At 40.4% G+C, this 24,529-nt stretch overlaps 1 pseudogene; it reads left to right on the top strand.

The window, feature by feature from the left end:
- The first annotated feature begins 21,049 nt into the window (after positions 1-21,049).
- LOC130737468 (uncharacterized) lies at positions 21,050-24,529 on the top strand (annotated as a pseudogene).

The following is a 24,529-nucleotide window of genomic DNA, read 5'->3' as shown; positions in this document are numbered from 1 at the left end:
GGCCGAGAGCTATACCAAGGGGGGAGGAAATCCGACTTTTTCGAAAACTTGTCTTAACGCGTTAGATTGTCGTACCACAGAGTTTGTAATGTACCGTGTAACCCTAGGACTTATTGCTTGCTGAGTTTCTGACTCAATGTGTTGATTTCTGTGATTTTGGCTTAAGGTTCTTTTGAGGAGTTTCCTGGAGATCAAGGCGAGGAACGTGAAGGAGGTTGTGAGGAAAACGCTGGAGGAGTTACAGGTGAGGGCTACTCTCTGAATTACTAGATAATGCTTTAGGTGTCGATGAAATTCGACTTGATTTATGTGTTATGCACCTAATTGCTAAATGTCTGAAATGATTTCTGAGGCTTCGGCCGAACTTGTTGAGTACTTGATGCCATGATATTGTGTGCTAAATGATTCACATGCTATGTGCTACATGGTTAACTTAGGATGTGTTGGAATATGTTGTTTATGCCTATTGGTTGAGCTGTTTCATGATGCTATTCCACTCGTGCCTATGTTTCTGGAAAGTGAGGATTACGGGAAAGTCATGCCGAATTTTTATGAGATTTTGAGAGAGTTTGAAAGGACGAACGAAGTTCGGACCTTGTTATATTTTAATGGATCGAGACCTTCTCAGAAATTAATTGGGATTATGGGATCCCTGAAACTCGTAGGAAGTATCATAAGACTAAACGAAATCTATTTTCTCAAAGAAAATTCATAAGACATTAATCAATCTCTAAACCCCTTGAACAATGATAACAACTTTAGATAAGAGCTTAGAGCCTGAATATTAGTCCTGAAGATATGATAAGTGTCGTCGAGTCCAAGTTTTGAGGAACTTACAAGTTTCCGAGTATGCTTATACTCTTTCGCTCGATGAGCAGTTTAATGTTTGGCTATCTAAAGTTTAGCCGGAGACTATAGGTTTCCAAGTACTTCGGTACCTTTTCGCTCGATGAGCAGTTTATTGATTGGCTATCTAAAGTTTAGCCGGGAACCATGAGTTCCAAAGTACATTCTTCTTCTTTTGATTAATTCATTTTGTCGCAGAATCGACGTTTGCCTTAGGGTAGGCTTTTTAGAGACAATAAGTTAGCTAGAACACGTGACGACGTGTCGAGTGAGGTCGGAGACGTTGTTTGGCTAATCACTTGCATTCATGCACTCATTTTGAGGTTAATACACGGCGGATTACCGGACCTCGGTGGATTCCAAAATGGTCATAAGACCCGGATTTCCATATTTAGGACACTACGGTGGTCCTCAGTAGCAGACGGAATGGCAGACCTACGGGTTCACTGCTGATCTGACTACTTTTGTGTGGTGTAAGAGACGCCCGAGCGGAATGGTCCCACTTTGGCCGGTGTTAGGGCTGACTCGATGGTGTCCATCCTTCTTCCGGAATGCATTTTGTTACCCAACATTGCATTTCATGCAACATACATGCTGACTTAGTTGCTGAGTGTGATTGGTACCTGTTTATCCTATTTGAGGCATGCTACTTGTTATTATGATCTTTTATATTCATTGTGAAATATGCAACCCTAGGATGTTATCCCTAAACTTATAAGCCTGAGAGGCTAAATAATTATTACCCTATATATCTGGTTTTATTATTTATATAATTCTTTGGAGTTGACCCTCGCGTCTTCTGTGTGTGTTTGGGCGGACTACGCCATTGTCAGTTGAGTATGGCGGACCGGTTCACGAGGGTTCACCCTTCAGGGGAAACTAGGTTGAAGAAGCTTGATCAGGAGGACTACGGTTCAGGGGTGGTCGACCCTGCTGGCCACCGAGCGACTTACTCGAGATGGGATTAGTGTAGGAGTAGTGTCGATGCTCTGACCGTCATGCTTCAGTTTTGGGGACAGGGTAGTTTCCTACCGGTAGTTTTTTTTTTTGTGTGGTTTCCTATGGATATCACAGAGAGCTGGTTGGATTTAAGGGGTCTTTTCTTAGGCCGCTGGGCCAACTTGTTCTCAGATTTTGAGGTTTAGTGTTGCGGACACAGTATTTTTACCTTGGTTTGTACTTTTGCCTACGGGCATTACTCTCTTTTACTTTCCGTCACTGGAGGTTTACTCGTGACGTGGTTTACAACTTACAGTGGGGGCTGTAATCATATTGTATATTAGTTCTGTTATCTTCGTTTTAGAGTTTCATCTCTTTCTGTCTTTACTTACATTATCAAAAAAAAATAATTCACGTTTTTCCGCTTAAGTTATTTCTTTGGTTACTAAAGTGACGCCACCGAAATCGGGGTGTTACATTGTGGTATCAGAGCTTGTCGAGTCTTTCGGGAGTCTTTGGGGAATAGGTCTTCTGTGCTAGGTTGTGTGACTCTGCAAAGAGTAAAAATTGATTGTCTGCCAAGCGATTTCTCGCTTAGAATTGATTGAAGTTATTGCTTGATCATATTGTATAGTATGTTAGATGCTATCCGATGATGAGTACTAACTGTTTGTTTGACTAAGCATAGGATGGTAAGCCCTGACAGGATGGCAAAGGCAATAGCTACCATGATTGAGGCAATGATGAATCAGGCTGCTGAGGACGCTTACAGACGCGCTGAGGAGGCTGCACGTGAACGACCTCAACCGCTAATCGAGGCGTCCAAGTACCAGCATAGTGGATTGGATCGAGCTGGAGCTGGAGGACCAGTGAGGTCAGATCCACAGGAGTACCGGCAGTGGAAGCCATACCAGCATCCCGAGGGAAGAGACCCTACCCCAGGATCACGCAAGTTAACTACCGCAACTAATTTCCAGGAGGCTGTGACATGCTACCGTTGTGGGAGACTTGGACACTACGCCTTTCAGTGCCCAATGACTGGACCAAAATGCTGCAAGTGCAAACAACGTGGACATTTGGCTGTAAACTGTAGGACGTTCCAGGCAGGACCGTCTGACAACAAGATGAAGGGCAAGCTTCCTGCCATGGTCAGAGGGGAAAAGAAACAAGTGTCATGTTACAGATGCGGGGAGATTGGGCACTACTCCACGAAATGCCCGAAGGGGAAGCCGAGGTGTTTCAAGTGTGATCTACCAGGACATCTGGCCAACAACTGCAAGACACCCAAGGTTGAGCCGTTTGTTAACACCGTAAGGGGAAAGCGCCCTGCTGCTGAAGGAAGGGTTTATATCATGGACGGTGAAGGAGCTGAGGGATTAACCAGAGGAGAGCGCAATAACGATGGTAACCTTCTAACTATTCTTTCTCATTCCGGTATAATACGCTTCAATACTCTCGTAACGTGTGCAACACACCTAACTTGCCTTTACTGTCGAGCTTTGACTTTATAGTTATTACGCCTAATAATACTTTATTTGACCGTTGCTCGTGTTTAAACTATAGAAGTTACACGAGGTTTAGAATAACGCGTTAAGCCTAGAAAAGTAGTCTTGCACCGATGTGTTTAACAAAGAAGCTAGAAGCTGAAGGATGAATCTCAGGGAGATTCCGTATGGATAGTATATGTATGGTGTCGAGAGTGTGTAGTTCCGTAGCGGCATCATTGAGGATTTAATATCAAGATCTCTGTGACTACTGGATGTTAGGAACTCATCGACTGTTCCAGTGGGTTTTTCTAAATCTTCACCTTCGATGTATTAGGCCTGATCAACTTAATATTGAGGGGGTGATATTCGGAATCAGAACTGGCAATGGACTTTGATAGATGGATTGGTAAGATTAATTTGATTGGATCGAGGATTAGTGGAGTCGGGAAGTAAAGTTTTTGTTAAGTAATTGATTTCCTTGGGGAGGAGTTATAGTTTAAGAAATGGATATTCATTTAAGAAGTATTGAAGAATTAAAGGACATTTGAGGTCCAAACGTGGTGAAAGTTTAGGTTTTAAGTCTATGAATTCTTGTCTTAAGTGCGTAGGACTCAAGGTTTGTCAGGTTTTGATCGAGAGACTAAGTATCGGATTGATGGGAGGACGATCTAGTTACGGAAATAAAGAGTTAGTATCAAGATTAATACTTGAGGTTGTTATATGTGGACAAATTTCTTAGAGTCTAAGAGTGAATGGAACTTTGTTATGGATTCCGATATTGCATGCTGGGGTTAGCAAGTGAATTTCACTAAGTTAAGTGAGGATTTAAGGGTTAAGATTGACCTTGGGAGGTGAAAATCATGTTCGAATCAGAGATTTAGTGGTGTTGGCATTAATGATTGTAGTTAAACCTCCGAATGTTGAGGGATCGGATGATAAAATGACTAGTTCAGTTTCCTGAGGTACAACTATGATTTGACCTTCTAGGGAATAAGTTCGGATTTGGGGGAAGTGTTAAGGATTTTAGGTAATTGTAAAGTGGGTTGTGAATAAGTGAAGGTTGGTTTTATGGTTCAAGTAAGGGAAGTCTCGAAAAAGGGGAGATGACAATAATGGATTGTAAGATATTAAGATGGTGATTAGCTTATAAGTTGCTGATGAATGGATGTTAAAAGGGATTGGGTCTAGCGATGCACAAGGTATTAAGACTCACGTCGAGTTTTACTTTGAGTGATGACTAAGTAGAAGATTGATTTCATGGTGCGAATGAGGATAGTTACGAAGTTGGAATCGACGTTAATGGACTAGTAGATTCCAAGGGAATAGTTCGTCTATGAGTTATAGAGCGATCGAGTTAAGTTTTGAATCATGAGTGGAGATCACGAGGACAGGTTGAACATTCACTCTGGAATGCCAGAGGTGTACTGAGTTTAAGCAGAATTTTTGGACGAACAAAAGTAAAGGATCAAGTGGTTAAGGTTGTGCAATTGCACGTAGCGTCAACCAATGTTATTTCCAACATAGAACCGACACGAGTGGTCGAGCAGGACGACATAGAGCTTAAAGTACTTGTTTGACCAGAAGGAGTTGAACATGAGACAACGACACTGGATGGAATTTCTCAAGGATTACGATTTTACCTTACAATACCATCCTGGAAAGGCTAATGTCGTTACTGATGCATTGAGCAGGAAGATGCATATCTCATCAATGATGGTTAAGGAGCTGCAACTGCTGGAACAATTTTGAGATTTGAGCTTAGATGTGAGAGCATCTGAGGGAGAACTGAAGTTTGGGACGATCAAGATCACCAATGGATTGATGGAAGAAATCCGAGACCAACAGTTACAAGATGAATTTTTACTCGGAAAATAAGAATTTAGTAATTCAGGGTAAGGACCCGGAATTCAAGGTAGGGAGTGACAATATCCTGCGATGCAAGGATAGAGTGTGCGTACCTAACAACCCTGACTTAAGGAGGTTGATTATGGACGAAGGTCACAAAAGCAAGTTGAGCATTCACCCTGGAAGGAAAAAGATGTATCAGGACTTGAAGGTGAATTTTTGGTGGCCAGGGATGAAGAGACAAGTGGCAGGATATGTAGCTGCATGTTTAATCTGTCAGAAGGCGATGGTGGAACATCAGAAATCTTCAGGTATGCTACAGAGCTTGGATGTACCTCAATGGAAATGGGATAGCATATCGATGGATTTTGTCGTGGCGTTGCCAAGAACTCAAAAAGGATATGATTCGATTTGGGTAGTCGTGGATCGATTGACTAAGTCGGCTCATTTCATACCTGTGAGAACTACGTACAACGTGGATAAGCTATCAGAGATTTATATAGCTGAGATTGTGCGACTTCATGGAGTGCCAACAAGTATTGTTTCCGATAGAGACCCGAAGTTTACTTCACATTTGTGGGGAGCTATTCATAATGCTTTGGGAACGAGGCTGAGATTCAGTTCTGCTTATCATCCACAGACTGATGGGCAAACTGAGAGAGAACTATCCAATCATTGGAGGATTTGCTACGAGCTTGCGTGTTAGGCAACAAGGGCAGTTGGGATACCCTAATGCCACTGATTGAGTTCACATACAACAACAGTTTTCATACGACCATAGGTATGGCACCGTATGAGGCTTTGTATGGCCGCAAGTGTAGAACACCTTTATGTTGGTATCAAGATGGAGAGAATTTGTTAGTAGGACCGGAACTTCTGCAACAGATGACTGAGAAGATTAAACAGATCAGAGAGAAGATGAAGGCTTCTCAGAGTAGACAGAAGAGCTATGCAGATCAAAGGCGCAGAACCCTGGAATTTGAAGAGGGAGATCATGTGTTTCTGCGAGTTACTCAGACTACAGGAGTTGGTCGAGCAATCAAATCAAGAAAGCTTACGCCAAAGTTCATTGGACCTTATCAGATTACTCGTCGTGTAGGACCGGTAGTTTATCAGATCGCACTACCGCCTTTTCTATCAAACATTCACGATGTATTCCATGCGACACAACTGAGGAAGTATATTGCTGATCCGACACATGTTATCGAGCTGGATGACATTGAGTTGAAGGATAACTTGTCTTTCGAGACACCGCCAATCAGCATTGGTGACACAAGGATAAAGCAGTTGAGGGGTAAAGAGATCGAGTTAGTGAAGGTTATTTGGAACAAGGACACCGGCGATGCGACGTGGGAGCTGAAGGAAAAGATCAAGGAACAGTACCCAGAACTTTTTACTGAACCATAAGTTTCGAGGTCGAAACTTTCTTTTTGGAGGGTAGTAATGTAAGGCCCAAGTTTTAACGCTTTGGATAAGTGAATAAAATAAAAGAGTTATTTGATTAAGATAAATTTGGGAAGGAAAAAGGTTCAGGAAAAGTCCAAGAATTTATCGAAAAACCGAAAGAGTTATAGCACGACTAACATACGCTTAATCCTAGGTCAAAGGTATTAGTGAATAGTTAATTTACGCTTTAGGACACGATGGAAACTAATTCCAAAAATCCTCAGAGAAATGTTAGAACTTCTCTTTTCCGTCCTTAAACAATCATTTCGATGCGAAATCCTGGAAAGTACGAACGTCAAATTCCGATTCTCGGAAGTTTGCCGAAACGGAATCCCTGATAGTTCGAGAAACCTAAGATCGACAGACGATGAAGATTTTTTTTCTATTCGGAGCTGCAAATGAAGATTCCACCCGCGTTCTCCTATTTCTCTCGTCATTCCCAATCTTTCTTCAGAAGGAAGTTTTCTCATCCGACGATCACTGCAAAAAGTAGTTTTTCGGGATAAACCGACTTACACCGACTTATGCCGATTTTGGATCTTTTGGTTTAACTCCAAGAATCCTGTTTTGAGTTCTGGAATTCTGTCGCCAGAACCTATCTTAGAATGCGCAGAGGAACGCGCAGGAAAAATCGGAATCGCAAAAAAATCTTTTTTCCGCTTTTTCCAAAACCTATAAATAGCTTGAAAATTAGATTTTTGCAAAAAAATCACCCATTCCCTCCCCCAAAACCGTGAGCAGCTAGAGAGAAAGAGAGGATCCGGATTTTCGCGAATCTTTGCCCGTTTTCTTCACCGATCGTTGCTAATCGAAGACCTTGAGGTAGGTAAACTATATCTCACTTCTGATCGTCAGATCTGTCGACTTTTTCTATGTTTTTCTGAGCTCAAAGTTTGGAGCTTTTTTTAAAATTGTCCAAATAGCTTGATTTCAGTGTCTAAACTTCTTCCCTGCATGCTCCTGAGCGTGTTCTGCGGATTAGATTTTGTCGAATGTCGACGAAATGCCGCCGGGATCAATTTCTACCTTAAATACCCATTTTTCGGCAAAGTCGCAACCTTTACGCTCTAATCTATCGACTTGGCTTAGTGCTAGTAGGATTTGTCGTCATAAACGTCGTTGTGGACGTCTCCATCCAATCTGTTTTTCAAAAATCCAATTTTGAAATTTTGAGCTAAAAATAATGACCAAACTACCCCTATATCAGTTTTCGATCCGAAAATTTTTCCGAGCTTAGAACCGTCTTAGTTACGGCTTATGTTAACCTAGGAACCAAGTTTGATCGAAGAAAAATTGACCCTCCCAATTAAGGAAAGTGGCCGAGAGCTATACCAAGGGGGGAGGAAATCCGACTTTTTCGAAAACTTGTCTTAACGCGTTAGATTGTCGTACCACAGAGTTTGTAATGTACCGTGTAACCCTAGGACTTATTGCTTGCTGAGTTTCTGACTCAATGTGTTGATTTCTGTGATTTTGGCTTAAGGTTCTTTTGAGGAGTTTCCTGGAGATCAAGGCGAGGAACGTGAAGGAGGTTGTGAGGAAAACGCTGGAGGAGTTACAGGTGAGGGCTACTCTCTGAATTACTAGATAATGCTTTAGGTGTCGATGAAATTCGACTTGATTTATGTGTTATGCACCTAATTGCTAAATGTCTGAAATGATTTCTGAGGCTTCGGCCGAACTTGTTGAGTACTTGATGCCATGATATTGTGTGCTAAATGATTCACATGCTATGTGCTACATGGTTAACTTAGGATGTGTTGGAATATGTTGTTTATGCCTATTGGTTGAGCTGTTTCATGATGCTATTCCACTCGTGCCTATGTTTCTGGAAAGTGAGGATTACGGGAAAGTCATGCCGAATTTTTATGAGATTTTGAGAGAGTTTGAAAGGACGAACGAAGTTCGGACCTTGTTATATTTTAATGGATCGAGACCTTCTCAGAAATTAATTGGGATTATGGGATCCCTGAAACTCGTAGGAAGTATCATAAGACTAAACGAAATCTATTTTCTCAAAGAAAATTCATAAGACATTAATCAATCTCTAAACCCCTTGAACAATGATAACAACTTTAGATAAGAGCTTAGAGCCTGAATATTAGTCCTGAAGATATGATAAGTGTCGTCGAGTCCAAGTTTTGAGGAACTTACAAGTTTCCGAGTATGCTTATACTCTTTCGCTCGATGAGCAGTTTAATGTTTGGCTATCTAAAGTTTAGCCGGAGACTATAGGTTTCCAAGTACTTCGGTACCTTTTCGCTCGATGAGCAGTTTATTGATTGGCTATCTAAAGTTTAGCCGGGAACCATGAGTTCCAAAGTACATTCTTCTTCTTTTGATTAATTCATTTTGTCGCAGAATCGACGTTTGCCTTAGGGTAGGCTTTTTAGAGACAATAAGTTAGCTAGAACACGTGACGACGTGTCGAGTGAGGTCGGAGACGTTGTTTGGCTAATCACTTGCATTCATGCACTCATTTTGAGGTTAATACACGGCGGATTACCGGACCTCGGTGGATTCCAAAATGGTCATAATACCCGGATTTCCATATTTAGGACACTACGGTGGTCCTCAGTAGCAGACGGAATGGCAGACCTACGGGTTCACTGCTGATCTGACTACTTTTGTGTGGTGTAAGAGACGCCCGAGCGGAATGGTCCCACTTTGGCCGGTGTTAGGGCTGACTCGATGGTGTCCATCCTTCTTCCGGAATGCATTTTGTTACCCAACATTGCATTTCATGCAACATACATGCTAACTTAGTTGCTGAGTGTGATTGGTACCTGTTTATCCTATTTGAGGCATGCTACTTGTTATTATGATCTTTTATATTCATTGTGAAATATGCAACCCTAGGATGTTATCCCTAAACTTATAAGCCTGAGAGGCTAAATAATTATTACCCTATATATCTGGTTTTATTATTTATATAATTCTTTGGAGTTGACCCTCGCGTCTTCTGTGTGTGTTTGGGCGGACTACGCCATTGTCAGTTGAGTATGGCGGACCGGTTCACGAGGGTTCACCCTTCAGGGGAAACTAGGTTGAAGAAGCTTGATCAGGAGGACTACGGTTCAGGGGTGGTCGACCCTGCTGGCCACCGAGCGACTTACTCGAGATGGGATTAGTGTAGGAGTAGTGTCGATGCTCTGACCGTCATGCTTCAGTTTTGGGGACAGGGTAGTTTCCTACCGGTAGTTTTTTTTTTGTGTGGTTTCCTATGGATATCACAGAGAGCTGGTTGGATTTAAGGGGTCTTTTCTTAGGCCGCTGGGCCAACTTGTTCTCAGATTTTGAGGTTTAGTGTTGCGGACACAGTATTTTTACCTTGGTTTGTACTTTTGCCTACGGGCATTACTCTCTTTTACTTTCCGTCACTGGAGGTTTACTCGTGACGTGGTTTACAACTTACAGTGGGGGCTGTAATCATATTGTATATTAGTTCTGTTATCTTCGTTTTAGAGTTTCATCTCTTTCTGTCTTTACTTACATTATCAAAAAAAAATAATTCACCTTTTTCCGCTTAAGTTATTTCTTTGGTTACTAAAGTGACGCCACCGAAATCGGGGTGTTACATTGTGGTATCAGAGCTTGTCGAGTCTTTCGGGAGTCTTTGGGGAATAGGTCTTCTGTGCTAGGTTGTGTGACTCTGCAAAGAGTAAAAATTGATTGTCTGCCAAGCGATTTCTCGCTTAGAATTGATTAAAGTTATTGCTTGATCATATTGTATAGTATGTTAGATGCTATCCGATGATGAGTACTAACTGTTTGTTTGACTAAGCATAGGATGGTAAGCCCTGACACGATGGCAAAGGCAATAGCTACCTTGATTGAGGCAATGATGAATCAGGCTGCTGAGGACGCTTACAGACGCGCTGAGGAGGCTGCACGTGAACGACCTCAACCGCTAATCGAGGCGTCCAAGTACCAGCATAGTGGATTGGATCGAGCTGGAGCTGGAGGACCAGTGAGGTCAGATCCACAGGAGTACCGGCAGTGGAAGCCATACCAGCATCCCGAGGGAAGAGACCCTACCCTAGGATCACGCAAGTTAACGACCGCAACTAATTTCCAGGAGGCTGTGACATGCTACCGTTGTGGGAGACTTGGACACTACGCCTTTCAGTGCCCAATGACTGGACCAAAATGCTGCAAGTGCAAACAACGTGGACATTTGGCTGTAAACTGTAGGACGTTCCAGGCAGGACCGTCTGACAACAAGATGAAGGGCAAGCTTCCTGCCATGGTCAGAGGGGAAAAGAAACAAGTGTCATGTTACAGATGCGGGGAGATTGGGCACTACTCCACGAAATGCCCGAAGGGGAAGCCGAGGTGTTTCAAGTGTGATCTACCAGGACATCTGGCCAACAACTGCAAGACACCCAAGGTTGAGCCGTTTGTTAACACCGTAAGGGGAAAGCGCCCTGCTGCTGAAGGAAGGGTTTATATCATGGACGGTGAAGGAGCTGAGGGATTAACCAGAGGAGAGCGCAATAACGATGGTAACCTTCTAACTATTCTTTCTCATTCCGGTATAATACGCTTCAATACTCTCGTAACGTGTGCAACACACCTAACTTGCCTTTACTGTCGAGCTTTGACTTTATAGTTATTACGCCTAATAATACTTTATTTGACCGTTGCTCGTGTTTAAACTATAGAAGTTACACGAGGTTTAGAATAACGCGTTAAGCCTAGAAAAGTAGTCTTGCACCGATGTGTTTAACAAAGAAGCTAGAAGCTGAAGGATGAATCTCAGGGAGATTCCGTATGGATAGTATATGTATGGTGTCGAGAGTGTGTAGTTCCGTAGCGGCATCATTGAGGATTTAATATCAAGATCTCTGTGACTACTGGATGTTAGGAACTCATCGACTGTTCCAGTGGGTTTTTCTAAATCTTCACCTTCGATGTATTAGGCCTGATCAACTTAATATTGAGGGGGTGATATTCGGAATCAGAACTGGCAATGGACTTTGATAGATGGATTGGTAAGATTAATTTGATTGGATCGAGGATTAGTGGAGTCGGGAAGTAAAGTTTTTGTTAAGTAATTGATTTCCTTGGGGAGGAGTTATAGTTTAAGAAATGGATATTCATTTAAGAAGTATTGAAGAATTAAAGGACATTTGAGGTCCAAACGTGGTGAAAGTTTAGGTTTTAAGTCTATGAATTCTTGTCTTAAGTGCGTAGGACTCAAGGTTTGTCAGGTTTTGATCGAGAGACTAAGTATCGGATTGATGGGAGGACGATCTAGTTACGGAAATAAAGAGTTAGTATCAAGATTAATACTTGAGGTTGTTATATGTGGACAAATTTCTTAGAGTCTAAGAGTGAATGGAACTTTGTTATGGATTCCGATATTGCATGCTGGGGTTAGCAAGTGAATTTCACTAAGTTAAGTGAGGATTTAAGGGTTAAGATTGACCTTGGGAGGTGAAAATCATGTTCGAATCAGAGATTTAGTGGTGTTGGCATTAATGATTGTAGTTAAACCTCCGAATGTTGAGGGATCGGATGATAAAATGACTAGTTAAGTTTCCTGAGGTACAGCTATGATTTGACCTTCTAGGGAATAAGTTCGGATTTGGGGGAAGTGTTAAGGATTTTAGGTAATTGTAAAGTGGGTTGTGAATAAGTGAAGGTTGGTTTTATGGTTCAAGTAAGGGAAGTCTCGAAAAAGGGGAGATGACAATAATGGATTGTAAGATATTAAGATGGTGATTAGCTTATAAGTTGCTGATGAATGGATGTTAAAAGGGATTGGGTCTAGCGATGCACAAGGTATTAAGACTCACGTCGAGTTTTACTTTGAGTGATGACTAAGTAGAAGATTGATTTCATGGTGCGAATGAGGATAGTTACGAAGTTGGAATCGACGTTAATGGACTAGTAGATTCCAAGGGAATAGTTCGTCTATGAGTTATAGAGCGATCGAGTTAAGTTTTGAATCATGAGTGGAGATCACGAGGACAGGTTGAACATTCACTCTGGAATGCCAGAGGTGTACTGAGTTTAAGCAGAATTTTTGGACGAACAAAAGTAAAGGATCAAGTGGTTAAGGTTGTGCAATTGCACGTAGCGTCAACCAATGTTATTTCCAACATAGAACCGACACGAGTGGTCGAGCAGGACGACATAGAGCTTAAAGTACTTGTTTGACCAGAAGGAGTTGAACATGAGACAACGACACTGGATGGAATTTCTCAAGGATTACGATTTTACCTTACAATACCATCCTGGAAAGGCTAATGTCGTTACTGATGCATTGAGCAGGAAGATGCATATCTCATCAATGATGGTTAAGGAGCTGCAACTGCTGGAACAATTTTGAGATTTGAGCTTAGATGTGAGAGCATCTGAGGGAGAACTGAAGTTTGGGACGATCAAGATCACCAATGGATTGATGGAAGAAATCCGAGACCAACAGTTACAAGATGAATTTTTACTCGGAAAATAAGAATTTAGTAATTCAGGGTAAGGACCCGGAATTCAAGGTAGGGAGTGACAATATCCTGCGATGCAAGGATAGAGTGTGCGTACCTAACAACCCTGACTTAAGGAGGTTGATTATGGACGAAGGTCACAAAAGCAAGTTGAGCATTCACCCTGGAAGGAAAAAGATGTATCAGGACTTGAAGGTGAATTTTTGGTGGCCAGGGATGAAGAGACAAGTGGCAGGATATGTAGCTGCATGTTTAATCTGTCAGAAGGCGAAGGTGGAACATCAGAAATCTTCAGGTATGCTACAGAGCTTGGATGTACCTCAATGGAAATGGGATAGCATATCGATGGATTTTGTCGTGGCGTTGCCAAGAACTCAAAAAGGATATGATTCGATTTGGGTAGTCGTGGATCGATTGACTAAGTCGGCTCATTTCATACCTGTGAGAACTACGTACAACGTGGATAAGCTATCAGAGATTTATATAGCTGAGATTGTGCGACTTCATGGAGTGCCAACAAGTATTGTTTCCGATAGAGACCCGAAGTTTACTTCACATTTGTGGGGAGCTATTCATAATGCTTTGGGAACGAGGCTGAGATTCAGTTCTGCTTATCATCCACAGACTGATGGGAAAACTGAGAGAGAACTATCCAATCATTGGAGGATTTGCTACGAGCTTGCGTGTTAGGCAACAAGGGCAGTTGGGATACCCTAATGCCACTGATTGAGTTCACATACAACAACAGTTTTCATACGACCATACGTATGGCACCGTATGAGGCTTTGTATGGCCGCAAGTGTAGAACACCTTTATGTTGGTATCAAGATGGAGAGAATTTGTTAGTAGGACCGGAACTTCTGCAACAGATGACTGAGAAGATTAAACAGATCAGAGAGAAGATGAAGGCTTCTCAGAGTAGACAGAAGAGCTATGCAGATCAAAGGCGCAGAACCCTGGAATTTGAAGAGGGAGATCATGTGTTTCTGCGAGTTACTCAGACTACAGGAGTTGGTCGAGCAATCAAATCAAGAAAGCTTACGCCAAAGTTCATTGGACCTTATCAGATTACTCGTCGTGTAGGACCGGTAGTTTATCAGATCGCACTACCGCCTTTTCTATCAAACATTCACGATGTATTCCATGCGACACAACTGAGGAAGTATATTGCTGATCCGACACATGTTATCGAGCTGGATGACATTGAGTTGAAGGATAACTTGTCTTTCGAGACACCGCCAATCAGCATTGGTGACACAAGGATAAAGCAGTTGAGGGGTAAAGAGATCGAGTTAGTGAAGGTTATTTGGAACAAGGACACCGGCGATGCGACGTGGGAGCTGAAGGAAAAGATCAAGGAACAGTACCCAGAACTTTTTACTGAACCATAAGTTTCGAGGTCGAAACTTTCTTTTTGGAGGGTAGTAATGTAAGGCCCAAGTTTTAACGCTTTGGATAAGTGAATAAAATAAAAGAGTTATTTGATTAAGATAAATTTGGGAAGGAAAAAGGTTCAGGAAAAGTCCAAGAATTTATCGAAAAACCGAAAGAGTTATAGCACGACTAACATACGCTTAATCCTAGGTCAAAGGTATTAGTGAATAGTTAATTTACGCTTTAGGACACGATGGAAACTAATTCCAAAAATCCTCAGAGAAATGTTAGAACTTCTCTTTTCCGTCCTTAAACAATCATTTCGATGCGAAATCCTGGAAAGTACGAACGTCAAATTTCGATTCTCGGAAGTTTGCCGAAACGGAATCCCTGATAGTTCGAGAAACCTAAGATCGACAGACGATGAAGATTTTTTTTCTATTCGGAGCTGCAAATGAAGATTCCACCCGCGTTCTCCTATTTCTCTCGTCATTCCCAATCTTTCTTCAGAAGGAAGTTTTCTCATCCGACGATCACTGCAAAAAGTAGTTTTTCGGGATAAACCGACTTACACCGACTTATGCCGATTTTGGATCTTTTGGTTTAACTCCAAGAATCCTGTTTTGAGTTCTGGAATTCTGTCGCCAGAACCTATCTTAGAATGCGCAGGAAAAATCGGAATCGCAAAAAAATCTTTTTTCCGCTTTTTCCAAAACCTATAAATAGCTTGAAAATTAGATTTTTGCAAAAAAATCACCCATTCCCTCCCCCAAAACCGTGAGCAGCTAGAGAGAAAGAGAGGATCCGGATTTTCGCGAATCTTTGCCCGTTTTCTTCACCGATCGTTGCTAATCGAAGACCTTGAGGTAGGTAAACTATATCTCACTTCTGATCGTCAGATCTGTCGACTTTTTCTATGTTTTTCTGAGCTCAAAGTTTGGAGCTTTTTGTAAAATTGTCCAAATAGCTTGATTTCAGTGTCTAAACTTCTTCCCTGCATGCTCCTGAGCGTGTTCTGCGGATTAGATTTTGTCGAATGTCGACGAAATGCCGCCGGGATCAATTTCTACCTTAAATACCCATTTTTCGGCAAAGTCGCAACCTTTACGCTCTAATCTATCGACTTGGCTTAGTGCTAGTAGGATTTGTCGTCATAAACGTCGTTGTGGACGTCTCCATCCAATCTGTTTTTCAAAAATCCAATTTTGAAATTTTGAGCTAAAAATAATGACCAAACTACCCCTATATCAGTTTTCGATCCGAAAATTTTTCCGAGCTTAGAACCGTCTTAGTTACGGCTTATGTTAACCTAGGAACCAAGTTTGATCGAAGAAAAATTGACCCTCCCAATTAAGGAAAGTGGCCGAGAGCTATACCAAGGGGGGAGGAAATCCGACTTTTTCGAAAACTTGTCTTAACGCGTTAGATTGTCGTACCACAGAGTTTGTAATGTACCGTGTAACCCTAGGACTTATTGCTTGCTGAGTTTCTGACTCAATGTGTTGATTTCTGTGATTTTGGCTTAAGGTTCTTTTGAGGAGTTTCCTGGAGATCAAGGCGAGGAACGTGAAGGAGGTTGTGAGGAAAACGCTGGAGGAGTTACAGGTGAGGGCTACTCTCTGAATTACTAGATAATGCTTTAGGTGTCGATGAAATTCGACTTGATTTATGTGTTATGCACCTAATTGCTAAATGTCTGAAATGATTTCTGAGGCTTCGGCCGAACTTGTTGAGTACTTGATGCCATGATATTGTGTGCTAAATGATTCACATGCTATGTGCTACATGGTTAACTTATGATGTGTTGGAATATGCTGTTTATGCCTATTGGTTGAGCTGTTTCATGATGCTATTCCACTCGTGCCTATGTTTCTGGAAAGTGAGGATTACGGGCAAGTCATGCCGAATTTTTATGAGATTTTGAGAGAGTTTGAAAGGACGAACGAAGTTCGGACCTTGTTATATTTTAATGGATCGAGACCTTCTCAGAAATTAATTGGGATTATGGGATCCCTGAAACTCGTAGGAAGTATCATAAGACTAAACGAAATCTATTTTCTCAAAGAAAATTCATAAGACATTAATCAATCTCTAAACCCCTTGAACAATGATAACAACTTTAGATAAGAGCTTAGAGCCTGAATATTAGTCCTGAAGATATGATAAGTGTCGTCGAGTCCAAGTTTTGAGGAACTTACAAGTTTCCGAGTATGCTTATACTCTTTCGCTCGATGAGCAGTTTAATGTTTGGCTATCTAAAGTTTAGCCGGAGACTATAGGTTTCCAAGTACTTCGGTACCTTTTCGCTCGATGAGCAGTTTATTGATTGGCTATCTAAAGTTTAGCCGGGAACCATGAGTTCCAAAGTACATTCTTCTTCTTTTGATTAATTCATTTTGTCGCAGAATCGACGTTTGCCTTAGGGTAGGCTTTTTAGAGACAATAAGTTAGCTAGAACACGTGACGACGTGTCGAGTGAGGTCGGAGACGTTGTTTGGCTAATCACTTGCATTCATGCACTCATTTTGAGGTTAATACACGGCGGATTACCGGACCTCGGTGGATTCCAAAATGGTCATAAGACCCGGATTTCCATATTTAGGACACTACGGTGGTCCTCAGTAGCAGACGGAATGGCAGACCTACGGGTTCACTGCTGATCTGACTACTTTTGTGTGGTGTAAGAGACGCCCGAGCGGAATGGTCCCACTTTGGCCGGTGTTAGGGCTGACTCGATGGTGTCCATCCTTCTTCCGGAATGCATTTTGTTACCCAACATTGCATTTCATGCAACATACATGCTGACTTAGTTGCTGAGTGTGATTGGTACCTGTTTATCCTATTTGAGGCATGCTACTTGTTATTATGATCTTTTATATTCATTGTGAAATATGCAACCCTAGGATGTTATCCCTAAACTTATAAGCCTGAGAGGCTAAATAATCATTACCCTATATATCTGGTTTTATTATTTATATAATTCTTTGGAGTTGACCCTCGCGTCTTCTGTGTGTGTTTGGGCGGACTACGCCATTGTCAGTTGAGTATGGCGGACCGGTTCACGAGGGTTCACCCTTCAGGGGAAACTAGGTTGAAGAAGCTTGATCAGGAGGACTACGGTTCAGGGGCGGTCGACCCTGCTGGCCACCGAGCGACTTACTCGAGATGGGATTAGTGTAGGAGTAGTGTCGATGCTCTGACCGTCATGCTTCAGTTTTGGGGACAGGGTAGTTTCCTACCGGTAGTTTTTTTTTTGTGTGGTTTCCTATGGAGATCACAGAGAGCTGGTTGGATTTAGGGGGTCTTTTCTTAGGCCGCTGGGCCAACTTGTTCTCAGATTTTGAGGTTTAGTGTTGCGGACACAGTATTTTTACCTTGGTTTGTACTTTTGCCTACGGGCATTACTCTCTTTTACTTTCCGTCACTGGAGGTTTACTCGTGACGTGGTTTACAACTTACAGTGGGGGCTGTAATCATATTGTATATTAGTTCTGTTATCTTCGTTTTAGAGTTTCATCTCTTTCTGTCTTTACTTACATTATCAAAAAAAAATAATTCACGTTTTTCCGCTTAAGTTATTTCTTTGGTTACTAAAGTGACGCCACCGAAATCGGGGTGTTACAAAAGGGTTCACTACAAAACTATTCTAAACTTGAAAAACAACATTGATTCACACATGAGATGGTTCATAAGTAATGGGAAGCACATTTTCACAGTTTATGCAGAAAATGGCTAGGAGAGACTAGTTTTTCATCCGAAACTCACAACCACAAAGCCCAAATTTTGAAAAACACTCAAGCCATACACCTCAACCATCCATATGCATGTTAAATCAAAATTTGGCCTTGTTACAACTCTTAATTGCAAATTTTAAAAAGAAATTTCACACGATCCAAATTTCAGTCAGCTTTCATGCATTTTCACAAGTCAATCCCTCAAATTCCAAATTCATCACTTTCATTGCTTCCAAAACCTTTAAACTCACTAAATATCTCTATCAAAACTTGTGAAGCACCTTAAAGTACAAATTTAATCAAAGCTTCACAAAATCACTAACCTACTTCTAAAAACACACAAAACACATAAGTATACCAAAAACATTAAAAACATTGGGTTGCCTCCCAGGAAGCGCTCTTTAACGTCATTAGCTTGACTCAAACACAATCAAGGTGACCATAAACAAGGGTTATAATATAACCCCTTCCTCTTTTTCGGTCGTCTCACTTGGATTTCATCAAATGTTCTACCAAAAGCCTTCCAAGCCATCAAAAATTCTTTCTTTTTCTTTCTTTTCACGATCCAACTTAATTCACCTACATTCAAATCACATGCCAAGCTATTTACATGCATATGAATGAATGCTAATTTACAATTCTTTGAAGAATTTGATTCAGTCAGCTCATCAAACCTATCACCAAATACAACGTCTATATGCTCAACATTAAGAATTTCATCATTGTGTTGGTGATGTGATATACTATCAAATTCTTCAAAGCTTACCTCATCCTCTTCGCGTTTTACCTTTGGAGGGCTTGAAGGAATCGGTAAGTGGTGAAGGGTCGGACCATTTTCTTCTTTTTTTGATTTTTTCTCTTCTTCCTCACTTTCTTCCTCATTTTCTTTCTCAATTTCTTTTTCTTCCACAACAACATTACCATATTCAGCTATTTGTTGTGCTAGCTGCCCCACTTGATTTTCTAGATTCTTGATGGAAGCCTCGGTATTCTTTTGGTTAATTATTGAAATCTGCATGAATTGTACCAAGGTATCCTCAAGCTTAGCAATCCTATCTTGTTCTAGGGAATAATATGGCTGATATGGTGGTGGTGATATCTGTACTTCCTGAAAAGGACAATAACCCACACAGTGAGTGTTAAAACAAATATCACACCACATTACCTGATCTCTTACTGATGGTTGTTGCATGTTTGGAAGTTAGTGACTCAGAAGCTTCTTGTTGCTCCTTTCTCTTTGACTAGTCGATTGAATGAAAACGAAAGCACAAGCTAACACAAGAGATCAGTAACAACAAGGAAAATTAAAATGAAAACAAAAACTATACACTATATTCACAATCATTCAAGAATGAAAACTATTGCAATGCAATAAGTGTTGGCACACCTCCCCGGCAACGACGCCAATTTGATGAAAGATTTTTTACTACTCTACGTTTGAATCTCTCAAGACTCAATTGTAGTATAGTAAAGGGTTTTGTCGTATCCACAAGGAGGTGTAATACTTATGCCGTTCAACAGTTCACAAACTCAAATGATGGTTAACAAAGATATTACGGGTTCGTTTAAGAACATTAAAATATAAAGAAAGCAGATAAAGTAGTTGGATTCACCAAGGTAGATAGTTTTGCTGGGATTAGAGTTTCGTTGTTTGATCTCTATGTATTCTATTGATTCACATACAAATATCGTTCTATGCAATTGATTCCTCCCACCATTTCTTATCTTACTACCCAGTCCCCCGGTGTAGAAGATTATCAACTCCCTGTATTAACCTTCAATCCCTTGATCGATTAACAATAGTGAGTTGCATTAAGCATGGATGTTTGAATAGACTAATGATCTAACCCTATCCCTAGACCTTAGAATCATTAGATGATTTTACCTAATTCAGATTTAAATAGTTAGTTCCCCCAATCCTATTAAATCTAAATTCATGTTCTACGTAATCAATCCAAAACAAGAATGAAGCACAAGGTAAAAATCATTGAATCATGGAAAAGAAACATATGATTAACTCTAGTTCGGACCCAAGAACGTGCGAGTTCCCTACACAAGTTTGAATCAATCAAAATACCCAAGGGGATTAACCTAAGATATAGCATGAAGCAAATGAAAAAACCATTGATTCTTTAACATAGAAACATGAAATTTGCATGAAAGGAAGTCAAGTAGATTACACGAGCATCAAAACAACTAGTTCTAATCCCAACAAATGAGAAATTATCTATCCATTTCCATGGATAGCTTTACAATCATAAAAGAGAAGAAGAAAGATGAAAAACCAAATCCGTGACGGTTCCCCGACGATGGAATCGGCTCCAAAGCCTTCTCTCTAGCCTCCTAGACCTCCCTTGATGATCTCCTTTGAGTTCTCTATGTTTGGGTCTGGTTATGATCAAGTTTTTGGTCCCAGTTCTTGTTCAGATTTCTAAAGAGGGGGCTTAAATAGGAAATTCGTCTGACAGAGTGCCCGGCAGCCTCTGAGGAGCGCCCGGCACTCCGCATTCTTCATAGGGAAGTTTCTTTGACCGCTAGGAGTGCCCGACAGCCTCTGAGGAGCGCCCGACACTCTGCATTCTTCAAGGTGAAGTTTCCTTGACCTCCAGGAGCGCCCGGCAGCCTCTGAGGAGTGCCCGGCACACAGGAACTTCAGATTTGTTATTCCTAACCAAAGCTTGCATTTTCTTCAATCTTCAATCCTACAACATTTTTTGAGATTATAATCAATACTTGTGCACATTCTAATTAAATTTCACATATCAGGAAATTCTAATAAAAAGAGGGTGAAATTGTTAAATATAACTCATTAATCCCAAAGATAAGGGCCTAAATTGCACATCAAAACTAAGGTAAAAATGACACTTATCAATCCGCCACAAGTAAAAGTGGGTTAACTTCTAGGGTGTTCTTGACTGTTACCTTCCTTTCCCTTCTATTCCCTTCCTATCTGTTTTATGTTAAATTGTGGTTGATACAAGATGCCAATTTTCGTGAAAAGGGGCAGTCAATTCGGAATTTGAATTCTTTAATGATCCTTTCTGCAGATGTTCCTTTATCAAATTCTTTGCGGCATTGCTTACTGTCATTCATATAGAGTTCTTTACCTAGACTTGAAACCACAAAATTTGTTGATCGACCGTCGTACTAATTCACTAAAGCTTGCAGATTTTGGATTGGCTAGGGCATTTGGCATTCCTGTCAGGACATTTACTCATGAGGTTTGTGTGCCACCTCATAGTTGCTTCAAGTCATCCATGCAGATAATCATTTTGAAATGAATTGGCTTTTTCACAATAAAATGATTAATGATTATGATGCATTTTGAGTTTCATATTTGGAACTCCAAACATAGCTGAAAGTCTTACTGGGTTGTGATCCATGACTGTACGACTTATCTTCAAAAGCATATTTGGTAGTTTGTTCTTTTGGCTTCTGATCTAAAAGCTATTAATTTTTCAACTTTCCATTTTTGTTGGGTCATATTCTTTGTTTGTTTTCTACATACGACGAATTCATGTAGATTGCCTCACTTAGTAGAATAAGTCTTGATTGTAGTTTTTCTTTCCTCTAATATGTTAATTTGGATATGGTTTTATGAGCTTACCTGAATTTTACCATGAGATTATTATCTGACTAGAGTTGCAGATAAATGTTGATGATAATTCTGACAATCAGTCTGAAATTAGTGTTGATTCTTCTGATTATTTGAACGGCCGGGATGGAGTTGTTGGCATTAGTGACTCTCTATAATCACCCAGTAGAAAAGCTGTTAAGGAGAGGATGAGGAGAATTAAGATAGGGCTGGCAAACAAAGGAAGGAAGGAAACACACTGCAGGTAGTTTTCATTTAAATGGACATTTATTGATATAATATATTAATATCTTATAGTTGGCTAATTTCGTATAAATGATTGTGCACATAATGCAGAGACTGAGCATCAACCTACCCAATATCCAACTTCGGAGGAGTTCAGTATTGGGAAGATAAAGTTCAAAGCTTTCGATATGGGTGGTCACAAGATTGCTCACCGGGTCGGAAGGACTATTATGCTCAGGTTTGTTTGATTTTTATCTTTTTTTTCCGTTTCAATGATCTGCTCAGATTCATGTTCATGGATACATAAAATGGTTTCCATTCTTATTTGGCTACAATTATTTAGCGAATTCTCATTATAATGGTGAGTTGGACTCAATGGTTTTTTAGTATCTTGGTTCTTTCTTTTATATTCCTGGTGAATTGGTGTGGACGGAATTTTTCATTATTTGTGTGTTTAATTTCCATTTATGATTTTCAGTGCTGGTGAGATACCTCATATTTTTGGCATTATAAATGGTGAAACACATGTGTAAAAGGTATGCAAATTCAATTTACTGATATGTTCCCATCATGATTACAGGTTTACCCATATTGGGTTGGTCTTCTTGAATCCAGGATGCTAATGGTTCTGATATGAATACCATTATTAGTTCCATCGAGGTCAGGTGATTCTTTTTTGGGGCTTGGGGTAATATATTTGTTTTTGTGGCAATACACTCATTTTGACTGTAGTTTTGTTATAAGTGGTGGTCATGTTCTATTGAGCTTCTTCATCTTAAAATTGCAGATGTCAATCATAGACTGTGTCAATTTTGTTCTTATATTTAGTCATTTATTGGTCATGTGAAACTGTGTGATACTCTCATTAATTTTCTTCACCATACCTTTTGCTATCTTTGAATGAAGAATTTTTTTTGCAGGTACTGCACATATGATGGATGCTGATCTTTTTTATTTTATATATCTGTTATGTAATCAATGATTATTATCAACCTTTTAAACTATTATGATTTCAGGTTGCATTTTTCAATCTTTCTCTGTTTATTTGAATATATTTTGTAGGAACTGCTTGATTGGTTGTGAAGGACATACAGGATACTTGCAAGCTCTTAGAGCCAATTTACAATGAAAAAGATGGGGATGATGGGCATGTATCTCTTGCAGTTTCCCCCAAGCTTGCAAATGATACCAAAGGGACAATTGAAGCAGCAAAATGGCTTCATGAAATGGCTGGCTATCCAAATGTTTACATCAAAATTCCTGCAACTGTTGCATCCATCCCTTCTATAAAGGAGGTCATTTCTCTAGGGATAAGTGTGAATGTCACTGTAAGTTTGCTATGAGCATTCTGATGTCATGAAGTTTGACCCTTGCAAGGCTGCAGAAACAATATGCTCATTGTTTGTGTATTTGAACAGCTCATATTTTGTCTCCATAGTTATGAAGCAGTCATTAATGCTTACCTGGATGGCCTGGAAGCTTCTGGCCTGGCTGATCTCTCTAAGGTTTCAAGTGCAGCAGCTTTCTACATCAGTAGAGTGGATGTTACAATTGACAAAAAGCTTGAACACATTGGTACTCCTGAGGCTCTTGAACTCAGAGGAAAGGTATGAATCCTTTTTCGTTTATACTTTGGTTACCACTTTTTTTGTGTGCGTGGGTTCCTTTTAATTTCGCCTCAAATTATTTTAGTATACGTTTGGAAATTCTTTTGCAATTGATTCCAAAGTCAAAATTAATTCCGGGTAGAAACTTATGTGAGTAACTTCTGAGTATCAGAATTGATTTTGAGGAAAAAGAAGTTGATCCGACCATGTTAATGATGATTCTTTCAGGCTGCGGTTGCTCAAGCAGCCCTAGCTTACCAGCTTTACAAGAAAATGTTTTCCGGTCCCCGTTGGGAGCGCCTGGAGAGGAGAGGTGCCAAGAAGCAGAGGTTGATGAGGGCCTCAATAAATGTGAAGAATCCAGCTTACCCTGATACTTCTTATGTTGAATCTCTTATTGGACCAGATACGGTAAGCCATATCAGTTACTTTTTTACTACCTTGATTGGATTCAGTAAGCATAAGCTAAAAAAGGTGGTGATTCTTTAAATTACATTGTCCTTCTTTGGTGCCTTTGCAGATTTCAACCATGCCAAGTCAAGCTTTTCAAGCATTCATGGACCATGGTGTTCTTTCAAGAACCATTGATACAAAAGTATCAGAGGCCCAAGGCATTTACAATGCAATTGAGAAGTTGGGGATTGATTGGAATGCTGTTGGATCACAACTGGAACATGAGGTGATAGATTCATTCACAAAAAGCTTACAATGTGATTCAATACCTGCAAAAGAAGGCTAAATCTACTGAATTCATCAGCCAATAGATTTTGCTTTCAGGATATATCAATAAAATTTCATATGCAAAAGTATTTGGCACATTTCTTTAATAAAATTGGATGCCTATGCAGCATGGGATTGATGCTGGCAAAGCTTGGAGTTAAAATAAAATTATATACAGTGATGAATAATATTATAATTTACTGTATTTCTTCTATAACTAATTATTTTGGGAATTTTTAAATCCAGCATAGGAATTAAAAGG

This window comes from Lotus japonicus, chromosome 2 (assembly GCF_012489685.1).
Source record: "Lotus japonicus ecotype B-129 chromosome 2, LjGifu_v1.2".
In the NCBI taxonomy this organism is placed as follows: Eukaryota; Viridiplantae; Streptophyta; class Magnoliopsida; order Fabales; family Fabaceae; genus Lotus; species Lotus japonicus.
Note: the sequence above shows the minus strand (reverse complement) of the source record. Positions and strands in the feature narration are given on the sequence as shown.